This window comes from Eurosta solidaginis, chromosome 5, assembly GCF_040869045.1.
Source record: "Eurosta solidaginis isolate ZX-2024a chromosome 5, ASM4086904v1, whole genome shotgun sequence".
Lineage (NCBI taxonomy): Eukaryota > Metazoa > Arthropoda > Insecta > Diptera > Tephritidae > Eurosta > Eurosta solidaginis.
The window spans coordinates 271,584,544-271,597,620 of record NC_090323.1 but is presented as its reverse complement, the minus strand read 5'-3'; the positions used below and the strand labels follow the sequence as shown (position 1 = coordinate 271,597,620).

General features: G+C 34.6%; 1 protein-coding gene across 1 annotated transcript in view; it reads right to left on the bottom strand.

Annotated features, from left to right (window-relative positions):
• CrzR (corazonin receptor) overlaps positions 1 to 11,177 on the bottom strand; it is a 65,732-nt gene extending 54,555 nt beyond the window's left edge. Inside the window, exon 1 of the mRNA XM_067790647.1 lies at positions 10,856 to 11,177. The gene's annotated coding sequence lies outside the window, so the exon portion shown is untranslated. The remainder of the gene's footprint in view (positions 1 to 10,855) is intronic.
• Between the last annotated feature and the right edge of the window lie 1,900 nt (positions 11,178 to 13,077).

The window sequence follows — 13,077 nt, the reverse complement described above, 5'->3', positions numbered from 1 at the left end:
TAGTTCTCGCAGGAACATAAAAATTCAGTCTACTCATAAGGTCAGTGGAGTCTATCTCACCGATAATCAGTTTATGAAGGAACATTACCCCGAGTAATGTTCTTCTATTCTCTAAAGTTGGCAAACTAATGAGAAGAAGTCTATTTCTATAAGGCGGATATGAGAATTTGATTCCCAGTTAAGACCACGTAATGCGAAAATTAGAAACTGCTTCTGTACCGATTCAATTCGATCTATATGATTTTCATATCCCGGAGACCATATACAGGAACAATACTCTAGCATTGGGCGTACCTATGATGTGTAAAGGGTCTTGTTAAGATAAGGATCGTAAAATTCTTTAGCCCATCTTTTAATAAATCCAAGTACACCCGATGCTTTGTTTATGATAGATGAGATATACATGTTAAAGCTCAGTTTCGCATCAAAAAGAATACCTAGGTCACATACTACTGATATGCGCTCCAAGGGAGCACCATCTAGCATATAGGATTTTAAAACTGGGTCGACTCTATGAAATGTCATTAATTTACTTAACACAGCTGTCGCCTTGTCCGTCCTGATGTCACGTTGTTTAAATTTTTCCCAAATTATTAAATAAATTATAAAATTAAAAAAATTGCTTCAAATAAATGTTTTTATACATTTAAAAAAGCAATATGGACAATCCCCGATTAAGTCATTAATTTACATTTGCAGCTATTCAAAACTAGTAGATTTACTGTACAACATAATTTAAATGATTCTAAATCGGCCTGAAGTAGATCCAAACGAGAAGAGTCAGAAGGCAAGTATGTATAGCATAGTTTTACATCATCTGCATACATTTGAGCTCGCGAATACGAAATAACCTTAGGTAAGCAATTTTTGAAGAGTGTAAAAAGTAATGGACCCAAATGACTACCCTGGGGCACACCAGAAGTTACTTCTATCAACTCAGAGAAATTGTTTTTGAACATAACTCGCTGAGTTCTATTTACAAGATAGCTGCGAAGCCAAAGTAATAAATTCTTCGGAAAACCCAGTAAGTCAAGTTTATGAGTTAAAAGCTCATGATTAACAGAATGCTTTGCTGAAGTCGGTATCGGTTAACATCGGTTTGCTTATTGGATAAGAATACATCCATAACTAGAGAAGTGAACTCAAACAAGATGGTTGTGGTTGATCTTCTACGCACAAAACCATGTTGGCTGGGTGATAATAAAAAACCACATATTTGCAGGTGATGATATTTTCAAACATTTTTGGTATAGCCGAAAGTTTAGCCATGCCCCTTTAGTTCTCAATCTTGGACCTACTACCTTTCTTATGTAAGGGAGTAATAAATGATTGCTTCCATATTGAAGAGATTAGAGAAGATTCCAGAGATAGTGTAAATAATTTGACGATCGACTTGGATAAATTGACAGCGCAGAACTTTAGCACACAACTAGGAACACCATCTGGATCCGGAGAAAAATTCGGTTTCAACTCAAGAAGACTCTTATGAACAATATCTATATCTATGACAGGATCAAGAATACAATTAGAACTGTCTAAGGTGTACGTATAGAGATCTGATTGAAAAAGTTCAGATGAATAGGTCAACTTAAAAAATTTTGCAAATAAGTTGCCGACATCATCATCAGACTTTCATCCTTACATCCATAGACAAAAGCAGATGGAAATCGTGAAGTTTTTCTCTTCGAATTGACAAAACTATAGAATTGTTTAGGGTTGTTAAAAAATGTAAGCTTACACCGGTTTAAGTAACATTTATAGCACTGTTGATTAAGGCGATGAAAGTTTGATCTAGCAACTAAATATTTAGAAAAATCGGAGCATGATCCTGATATTTTAAAACGTTTGTATAGTCTAGATTTAATATTATATAGTCTCACAAGATGTCTTGAGAACCACGGCGGTTTGCCCTTTCAGCACTGCCATGGCGAAGAGGCACACAGCAATCGAAGAGGCCATCGAGAGAACTGTAAAAAATATATGTTGCTGACTCGATATCATTACAGGCGTAAAGATCCTACCAGTCATGGGTAGAAATAAGATAATTTAGTTTATTAAAATTTGCCTTATAAAAAAATATTGATCGAAAACTAGATTTTCCTTTTGCTGCTTCAAACAACACAGGCTGATCATAATCAAGCATTATCTCAAGTGTAGGATGTAGTGGATCCTCTGGAAGTGATAAAGGAGGATTTCGTTTGAGGGCAATACCCACAGGGTTATCCGTGAGCGAGATGGCTGCAAAGCTACAATATGATTTGGATGAAATATATAAGTAGCTGTGCTTGAACAAAAACTTAAACTTATTATAAGCAAAACAAAATTGATGGTCATATCGAGAAGAAATTTCGATGTAAATAACCTTAATAACATAAATATAAACCATCAAACTATAGAAAGAGTATCAAGTATTAAATATCTGGGTATTAAAATCGATGAAAAGTTAAGTTTTAATGATCATGTTAATTACACCGTCAGCAAAATTACAACAAAGGTATATTTTATGCAACGCACTTGCAAATTTCTAAAGAGAATGTTCAAAATAATGATATACAGAGCAATAATTGAAGCTCTTTTAAACTATTGCCCAACCATATTTTTTATAATGAATGATAGCCAAATTTATAAATTGGAAAAGCAACAAAATCGAGCAATGAGATTCATTCTTCGTAAGCGCTATGACACGCCCATCAGGGATATGTTGTCGGCTCTTAACTGGTTAAGTGTTAAACAACAGCACTTTTATTACACAATGACGGCGGCCACCTAGGTGTGATGGTAGCGTGCTCCGCCTACCACACCGAATGCCCTGGGTTCACACCCCGGGCAAAGCAACATCAAAATTTTAGAAATAAGGTTCTTCAATTAGAAGAAAACTTTTCTAAGCGGGGTCGCCCCTAGGCATTGTTTGGCAAGCACTCCGAATGTATTTCTGCCATGAAAAGCTCTCAGTGAAAACTCATCTGCCTCGCAGATGCCGTTCGGAGTCGGCATAAAACAAGTAGGTCCCGTCCCGCCAATTTGTAGGAAAAATTAAAAAGGAGCACGACGCAAATTGGAAGAGAAGCTCGGCCTAAAATCTCTTCGGAAGTTATCGCGCCTTACATTTAATTTTTAATTTAATTTGTTAAAAACATTGTCGATGGTACCCTACCAGAATACTTAAGGGTTAATATTAAGTATGGCAATGATATACACAATATACACACTCGTAGAAGAAATGATTTTAAATCACCTGCGTTCAGATGTGAGTCAGATAAATGTAATCTTTATTACAAAGGGCTAAAATGTTTTAATGAATTACCTAATAACATTAAGCAATGTAATAGCATAACTAAATTTAAAAGAAATTTGTTTGAATATTGTAAAACTATTTTTATTTCTTAGATTATAGCAAAGAGTTTATCTCATATTTATAAATGTTTTTTTTCTCTCTCTCTGCAGTTATAAATATTTTCCCCCTCTTTATTTATGTCTTCCTTTTGTTTCCGTTAACTTTTAAAACTTATTATGAATGAATGAAAGCATATGCTTTATCCCTTGAGTTCCTATAGGCTTAAGTTAATTGTAATTAGTTTTAAGCCTACTCTGTAGAAATTTGTTTTGATCTAGACTCAATAGAGTCGTAATAAATAAATAAATAAATACCAAATCCAGTATTTAATTTTTGCAATTTAGTATATTGTTTAATTGTAGTAAATTTGAATCAAGCAGGCTTTTACAAAACTCGTGCTGAGTAGTGGACGTCAAAAAGTTTAATTCGCTGTTACTAATCCAATTTACCACCATGCGGGTCTCTATCTCGCAACTGAGAGTAAGCACTACATATAGATAAGCTATGTTAAGTATAAACATGCATATCCGAACGTGGCGGTATATAGCAGCAGCAAACAAATAAATTGAAACATAAATTCAATGTCAAAGCCGATAAGGCCGAAAACAGCAGTTAACATCTTTCAACTTAAAATCGGTCGACTTTCATTCTAAAATAACCTTTTGATTTAACGAAGACTATTGAAATCAATGTTATGAATGAGTTTCAAATGGAAGGTATTGAAGAGTATTTTAAAAGGGAGTGGGCCATAGTCTTATAGGTGGGCGCCATTTCCGGATATCGCCATAAAGGTGGACCAGAGGTCACTCTAGAATGTGTTTGTACGTTATAAGTAAGTTATATTTTGCGTCAACAAACGAATCCAATTACCATGTTTCATCTCTTTTTTCATATTTGGTATAGAATTATGGAATTTTTTTCATTTTTCGTAATTTTCGATATCGGAAAAGTGGGCGCGGTCATAGTCGGATTTCGGCCATTTTTTATACCAAGATAAAGTGAATTCAGATAAGTACGTGAACTAAGTTTAGTAAAGACATATCGATTTGTGCTCAAGTTATCGTGTTAACGGCCGAGCGAAAGGACAGAAGGTCGACTGTGTATAAAAATTTGGCGTGGCTTCAACCGATTTCGCCCATTTTCACAGAAAAATGTTATCGTCATAGAATCTTTGCACCTACCAAATTTCACAAGGATTGGTAAATTTTTGTTCGACTTATGGCATTAAAAGTATTCTAGACGAATTAAATGAAAAAGGGCGGAGCCACGCCCATTTTGAAATTTTCTTTTATTTTTGTATTTTGTTGCACCATATCATTACTGGAGTTGAATGTTGACATAATTTACTTATATACTGTAAAGATATTAAATTTTTTGTTAAAATTTGACTTTAAACAAATTTCTTTTTTCAAAGTGGGCGTGTTCGTCATCCGATTTTGCTAATTTTTATTTAGCACACATATAGCAATAGCAGTAACGGGCCTGCCAAATTTCATCATGATATCTTCAACGACTGCCAAATTACAGCTTGCAAAACTTTTAAATTACCTTCTTTCGAAAGTGGGCGATGCCACGCCCATTGTCCAAAATTTTACTAATTTTCTATTTTGCGTCATAAGGTCAACGCACCTACCAAGTTTCATCGCTTTATCCATCTTCGGTAATGAATTATCGCACTTTTTCGGTTTTTCGAAATTTTTGATATCGAAAAAGTGGGCGTGGTTGTTGTCCGATTTCGTACATTTTAAATAGCGATCTAAGATGAGCGCCCGGGAACCTACACACCAATTTTCATCAAGATACCTGAAAATTTACTCAAGTTATCGTGTTTACGGACGGACGGACGGACATGGCTAAATGAATTTCTTTTTTCGCCCAGATCATTTTGATATATAGAAGTCTATATCTATATCGATTAGTTTATGCCGTTACGGATTTCCGTTATGCGAACAAAGTTAATATACTCTGTGAGCTCTGCTCAGCTGAGTATAAAAAATGATAAAATTTGAAGGTGTTTGTATGATATGCTATATGTTTTAAACGACTAATATTTTCTTAGACACCAAACCTTAAACCCTTCAGTATTCTGCACACATTGCCTAAGGACACCTTGTGGCTAGTTCAGTTTTCCCGGAAAAGTTATCTGTGCGATGCCATCTTTTAAATAAATAACATTATTAATTTGTTGCGAAATTGCTGTTGCGCAGTATAATCAAATATTGTTTTTATACCTTTCATGAAAATGAAATGGTATATTAATTTTGTCACGAAACCCAAAATTGTAAGTCCTTAAAGGAAAAGAGGTAGACCCACCATTAAGTATACCGAAATAAACAGGATGAAGAGCTGAGTTGTTTTAGCCATGTCCGTCTGTCCGTCTGTCTGTTTGTATTCAAACTAGTCCCTCAATTTTTGAGATATCTGAGAGATGAGATCGGTCGTATATATAGTATATATCCCCCACAACCGATTGTTCAGATAAGAAACTTTTCGTAAGTACAGCCCTATTTTAAGAGCTAGAGGCTTCAAATTTCAACGTATGCTTACGTATATAGCATATATTGTTGTCTGGAAAAATCATAGAGATCGGTGGTATATATATTATATACCCCATATAAACTGTGATTTTTGCCCCATTTTTACGGCTAGAAGCTTCAAAATTCATAAAATGTCATCAAATAGTTACGTTTACGTCATATCTTGTTGAAATACGTGATTCGTAGTCATAGTTTTTACACGCAGACCACAAAAAACCTGAAACTTTGCATCCCCACACAAAGTACCTACTTATTTTTATACTCAGTTGAGCAGAGCTCACAGAGTATATTAAGTTTGATTGGATAACGGTTGGTTGTACATATATAAAGGAATCGAGATAGATATAGACTTCCATATATCAAAATACTCAGGATCGAAAAAAATTTGATTGAGCCATGTCCGTCCGTCCGCCCGTTAACACGATAACTTGAGTAAATTTTGAGGTATCTTGATGAAATTTGGTATGTAGGTTCCTGAGCACTGAGATGATCGCTATTTAAAATGAACGATATCGGACTATAACCACGCCCACTTTTTCGATATCGAAAATTTCGAAAAACCGAAAAAGTGCGATAATTCATTACAAAAGACAGATAAAGCGACGAAACTTGGTAGATGAGTTGAACTTATGACGCAGAATAGAAAATTAGTAAAATTTTGGACAATGGGTGTCGCACCGCCCACTTTTAAAAGAAGATAATTTAAAATTTTGCAAGCTGTAATTTGGCAGTCGTTGAAGATATCATGATGAAATTTGGCAGGAACTTTACTCCTATTACTATATGTACGCTTAATAAAAATTAGCAAAATCGGAGAAGGACCACGCCCACTTAAAAAAAAAATTTTTTTTTAAGTAAAATTTTAACAAAAAATTTAATATCTTTACAGTATATAAGTAAATTATGTCAACATTCAACTCCAGTAATGATGTGGTGCAACAAAATACAAAAATAAAAGAAAATTTCAAAATGGGAGTGGATCCGCCCTTTTTCATTTAATTTGTCTAGGATACTTTTAACGCCATAAGTCGAACAAAAATTAACCAATCCTTTTGAAATTTGGTAGGGGCATAGATTTTATGACGATAACTGTTTTCTGGGAAAATGCGCGGAATCGGTTGATGCCACGCCCAGTTTTTATACACAGTCGTCCGTCTGTCCTTCCGCATGGCCGTTAACACGATAACTTGAGCAAAAATCGACATATCTTTAATGAACTTAGTTCACGTGCTTACTTTAACTCACTTTATCTTGGTATGAAAAATGAACGAAATCCGACTATGACCACGCCCACTTTTTCGATATCGAAAATTACGAAAAATGAGAAAAATGCCATAATTCTATACCAAATACGAAAAAAGGGATGAAACATGGTAAGGTAATTGGATTGTTTTATTGACGCGAAATATAACTTTAGAAAAAACTTTATAAAATGGTTGTGACACCTACCATATTATGTAGAAGAAAATGAAAAAGTTCTGCAGGGCGAAATAAAAAACCCTTAAAATCTTGGCAGGTATTACATATATAAATAAATTAGCGGTATCCAACAGATAATTTTCTGGGTCACCCTGGTCCACATTTTGGTCGATATCTGGAAAACGCCTTCACATATACAACTACAACCACTCCCTTTTAAAACTCTCATTAATGCCTTTAATTTGATACCCATATCATACAAACATATTCTAAAGTCACCCCTGGTCCACCTTTATGGCGATATCTCGAAAAGGCGAAAACCTATAGACGAAGGCCCACTCCCTTTTAAAAATACTCATTAACACCTTTCATTTGATACCCATATCGCACAAACAAAGTCTAGAGTCACCCCTTGTCCACCTTTATTGCGATACCTCGAAAAGGCGTTCACCTATAGAATTAAGGCCCACTCCCTTTTAAAATACTCATTAACTCCTTTCGTTTGATACCCATATTGCACAAACGAATTCTAGAGTCACCCCTGGCCCACCTTTATGGCGATATCTCGAGACGGCGTCCACCTATGGAACTAAGGATTACTCCCTTTTAAAAAACTCATTAACACCTTTCTTTTGATACCCATATTGTACAAACAAATTCTAGGGTCACCCCTGGTCCACCTTTATGGCGATATCTCGAAAATGCGACCACCTATACAACAACCACCACTCCCTTTTAAAACCCTCATTAATACCTTTAATTTGATACCCGTATCGTACAAACACATTCTAGAGTCACCCCTGGTCCACCTTTGTGGCGATATTTCGAAACGGCGTCCACCTATAGAACTAAGGCCCACTCTCTTTTAAAATACTCATTAACATCATTCGTTTGATGTCCATATTGTACAAATAAATTCTAGGGTCACCCCTGGTCCACCTTTATGGCGATATATCGAAACGGCGTCCACCTATGGAACTAAGGATTACTCCCTTTTAAAATACTCATTAACACCTTTCATTTGATACCCATATCGTACAAACGCATTCTAGAGTCAACCCTGATCCACCTTTATGGCTATATCCCTAAAAAGCGTCCACCTATAGAACTATGGCCCACTCCCTCATAAAATACTCTTTAATGCCTTTCATTTGATACGCATGTCATACAAACACATTCCAGGGTTTCCCTCGGTTCATTTTTCTACATGGTTATTTTCCCTTATGTTGTCACCATAGCTCTCAACTGAGTATGTAATGTTCGGTTACACCCGAACTTAACCTTCCTTACTTGTTTATTTTATATTTATCTTAAAAATCGTTTCGGTATGTACACCTGTTCACTATATATTTCTTATCTTATACATCCGATTATTTGGGATTACGAACGGGATAAGATTATTGTTCAGCCCCATTCATGAAAGGTATGAAGTCTTCGGCAGAGCCGAAGACAGTCCCGTCCTTACTTGTTTTTTTTTTATTTTTTTTTTATTTTAATAAGTTGATAGCAGTATTTTTGGGGGGAAAATCAGTGAATACTATAAATAAGAAAAATACAAAAAGCGATAGCCGCTGAAGATTCTCTGCTAATTTGCGTCGCCCTCTTTTTTATGTTTTCTACAAATTGGCGTGACCCACATGTTTTGTGTCGACTCCGAACGGCAAGGCAGATGAGTTTTCACTGAGAAATTTTTAATGGCAGAAACACACTCGGAGTATTTGAAAAATCACTACCTAGGGGCAGGGGCTGAAACTGTTATTCCTTTTATAATATAATTCCTTGCAAAACTATTAATTTTGGACTTTAAATATATTTGGATCAAGATAAAAATTATTTTCGAATTTTTATTCTTTGAGTCCGATGGAACTAGTTAAACTCGGACTTTTATTTTTTAAGGCCAAAATAAAAGTCCCGCTTGATAACAAAGAAACGGCTTATCCAAAATAAAAAAAAAACCAGATTTAACTTTTATTTCCGGACTTTTATTTTTAAAAGTCTGAGTTTAACTAGTTCTATCGGACTCAAAAAATAAAAATACAGATTTTATTTTTATATGTGGACTTTTATGGAAAAAGTTCGAAAAATAAAAAAGATGCATGATTCGACATGATATTGCTATAGGAATACCTGGGAACTCAAACATTTTCACCTAGGACAATTTTTTGACCAGGACTTTTTCGACTACGAAAAAAAAAAATAATTATTTTCCGTCCCTGCCTAGGGGTGACACCGCTTAGAAGAAGCTTTTTTCTAATCAAAAAAAAATTGTTTTTAAATGTTTGCTATTGCTTCGCTCGCAACTTGAACCTAGTCTTCGTGGGGTAGGCGGATCACCCGATCACCACACCACGGCGGCCGCCAATCGGTGAATGTCAGCAAAATTAAAATTTATGTCTCAACTTTTTAGCCTTGAAATAATATAGTATAAACAAAAAAACTTCAAGTGATATACTTTTTTTACAAAACTTATCAAAACACAATAATTTGAAAAAGTTTCTTGATAAAATATAAAAGGAAAACAACACGAACTCTTCCTAAAATGTTTAACCCCGCTTACAATAGAGGGAAAATGTAGAAAAAATAACAGAGACGATCTCTCTCGTGTAGTACAAAAGGTGGCCAACTTTCGGCAAAATCAGTTAGTTTGTATGGAAGGCACCTTAAATACAGCAACGAGGAGAAAAATAGCAATAGCAATTTTTATCAGATTACGTCAATAAATTCGTTTTTTTTTTGTCGAAAAAAGTTGAAAAGATCGCAAAAATTTCTAAAAATCGAAAACCAAAAAAAAAGAAATAGAATTTAATTGACAAACTTTGATAAAAATTGGCACTGCTATATTTCTGTTTGCTACTGTATGTATGAATTTACATATATAGTTCTGCCATTATATATATAAACATACATATGTACATACGTATGTATGCAAGTTTATATATCTTAATTGTAAGCTTTGCTTGCGCTTCCAAACTGGTAAGCACTTTTTTATGTTCTCCAGCACCGTTAATGTAATAAATTCCGTTTTTAATTTTGTCTATCAAAGCAGAGTATTTTACTAATTAATTATGAATTTCATTCACCTTAAGCAATTTTTATGTATATGAAGTAAATAAGAACAAATACAAATTATATACGAATAAAGCAGTTTATAAATCAAATTTTCTGAGTTTGTATTTGAAAGTGAATTTGTGGCTTTTAGTAACTTTTTGATCGTTATACACAAAATGCTTGATACTTTCAAATATTCCACTTAGTATTGTGTTTGAACAGTTGCTGAACACTTTGCCAGCAGTACAAACGAATTAAGTAAACACAAATATTTATTTTCACCTTAAATTTATTAAAAGGAATAATTTATCTCTTATATTGTATATGTCTGTCATACACATGTCTACTTATTTATGTATTTTTGTACACTTTTCAATTTATCTTTTAACACGAAGTAATTTGTTACTCGAAAGCACCAAAATATTTTTCCATTAGCCAATATTCTAAATCATTAATCACCTGAAACATTTGAATTTACAATCACCAAAACCACAAAAATAAATGCAAATTCAATTACCAATAACAAATCTGTAGCGACTTTTCGAATATTAATCATTTAATTGTGCCAATCTTTGAATGCTGCTATTGTTTTATTATTTCGATTTATATGTGCATATAAATATGCATAAAGATTGTAGATATATTTTAACAGCGACACTTAAACGTTCGCCGGTATATGGACGGTTGTTGTATGTAATAACAATTTTCTCTTTCACCTAATTGTGACCTTTATCGTGCTCTCCGATTTCGATAAACACTTGTACGCTTTGTATTTTAACGGTATTTACTTAGTTGGCATTCTCACAAACATCCGTTTTACGCGACCGACTTGCCGGAATTATTATCATCAACTGAATGACAAGAATGATTTTTCATTCGAGCATTCGAGCCAACTGAATGTCGTAGCAGTGACAGCAGCAGCAGACCGAAGCTGCACACACAATTGTACGCACATACGCACATACAAACACATGTTTAAACAACACTGAACGTTGGCTCGACGGTGTATTATGTTCGTACAAGTTGCTTCGGAAAATTCGCATCTGTGCGCTTCCGTTTTCATTCATAAAAACGTAGATATTCCAACACAACCACAACAAGCTCCATAACATCGCTGCATTTAAAAGCGCCGTCATGTCTTTATTTATTTATTTTATTCATTTATTTAAGTCTATAAATTTTAAACCTTACATATACTACAAAGAAAACTTGAAAAATAGTTATGCCTAAAAGTAATCGGTGTGCATAGAAAGCAGACTTCAAAATATTCACAAATTCAGCCCTTTGTATAGAAAAATCTAGAGCGTAATTTGTTCTAAAATAATCGCAATAAAATGGAAAGGAATTTCTGAGAGATCTCTGGGGAACATTAAATCGAATCCTTTCCAGCAAATATGGGCAATCAATGTAGCCATTAATAATATTATACGTGAATGACAAGCACAGGATAGATCTACGATTTTCCAAAGACTTGAGGCTTAAAAGTATAAGACGTGCAGAGTAGGAAGGAATCGGCTCCGAAAAGTTTAACAGCCGCAGGGCATATTTAAGGAAAATTTTTTGCATTTTCACAATTCTACAAATGGCCGTTTGGTTGCTTGGTCTCCAAATGAAGTCATCATATTCAAGATGAGATCTAACGTATGACGTGTAAGGCAGCTTAAAGGTATAGGCGTCTGAGAATTGTTAGTCTTAGCGCCGTAAAAATCCGAGCATAGAATACGCTTTCGATGTTACGTAGTTAATGTGATTAATGAAAGAAAACCTTTTGTCGAAGACGACACCCAGGTCTTTAATCTCATCAACACAATGAAGTTCATAGTTAGATATACTGTATTTTGTAGACAAAATGTTAGTTGATTTTGAATAAATAATTTAAAAGCATTTACGCGTATTTAAAGAGAGGTACCATTGGTGAAGCTTATTTACATCATCCTTCAGATTGATGGCATCTTCTGGCGATTTAATAGCTGAGAATATTTTTAAGTCATCTGCATAAAGTAAACACTTTGCAAACTAAAGACAACTGCTGATGTCATTAATAAATAATATAAATAAAAGTGGATCTAGTATACTTCCCTGGGAAACGGCAGAAGTCGCAACAAACGGACTACACATTTTCTCATCAATGGTAACAACGCAGTGTCTATTACTTAAATAAGAACATATCTACAAAAGAAACGTTGAATGAAAACCGAGAAAAATTTTTTTTTATCAGAACTGTGTGAGGAACTCTATCAAACGCTTTGGAGAAGTCAGTGTAAATGCAATCAACCTGTAGTCCAGCAGAGAAAGACTTTACACAGTATTCGTTAAAAAAAGGAAGATTTCAATCCGTAGACCTATCAGCAACCAACCCGTGCTGGTGGGGGATATAAGGGATTTAACAGCAAAACTTAACTCAACGTTACAGCATGCTCAAAAATTTTAGAGATCGTAGACAGCTTGGATATTGGTCTATAGTTACGCACGTCGTTCTTCTTCCCACTTTTGAAAACGGGCGTAATCGAATCATTGATGAACGTCCCAGATGATAATGATTTATTGAAAATCAAACCCAAAGGATAGACCAAGGCTGGAAAGTTTTTTAACAAGGCAGAAGAAAACCCATCTACGTCAGTTTGGGAGGAGGATTTAAGTATACTAATAGCTTTACTAACATCCTCACAGGAGAGGCTAAGTGCACCGAACTTCAGAATAGTAACAGCATTCATTGAAAAATCAAACGGTTTATTATCA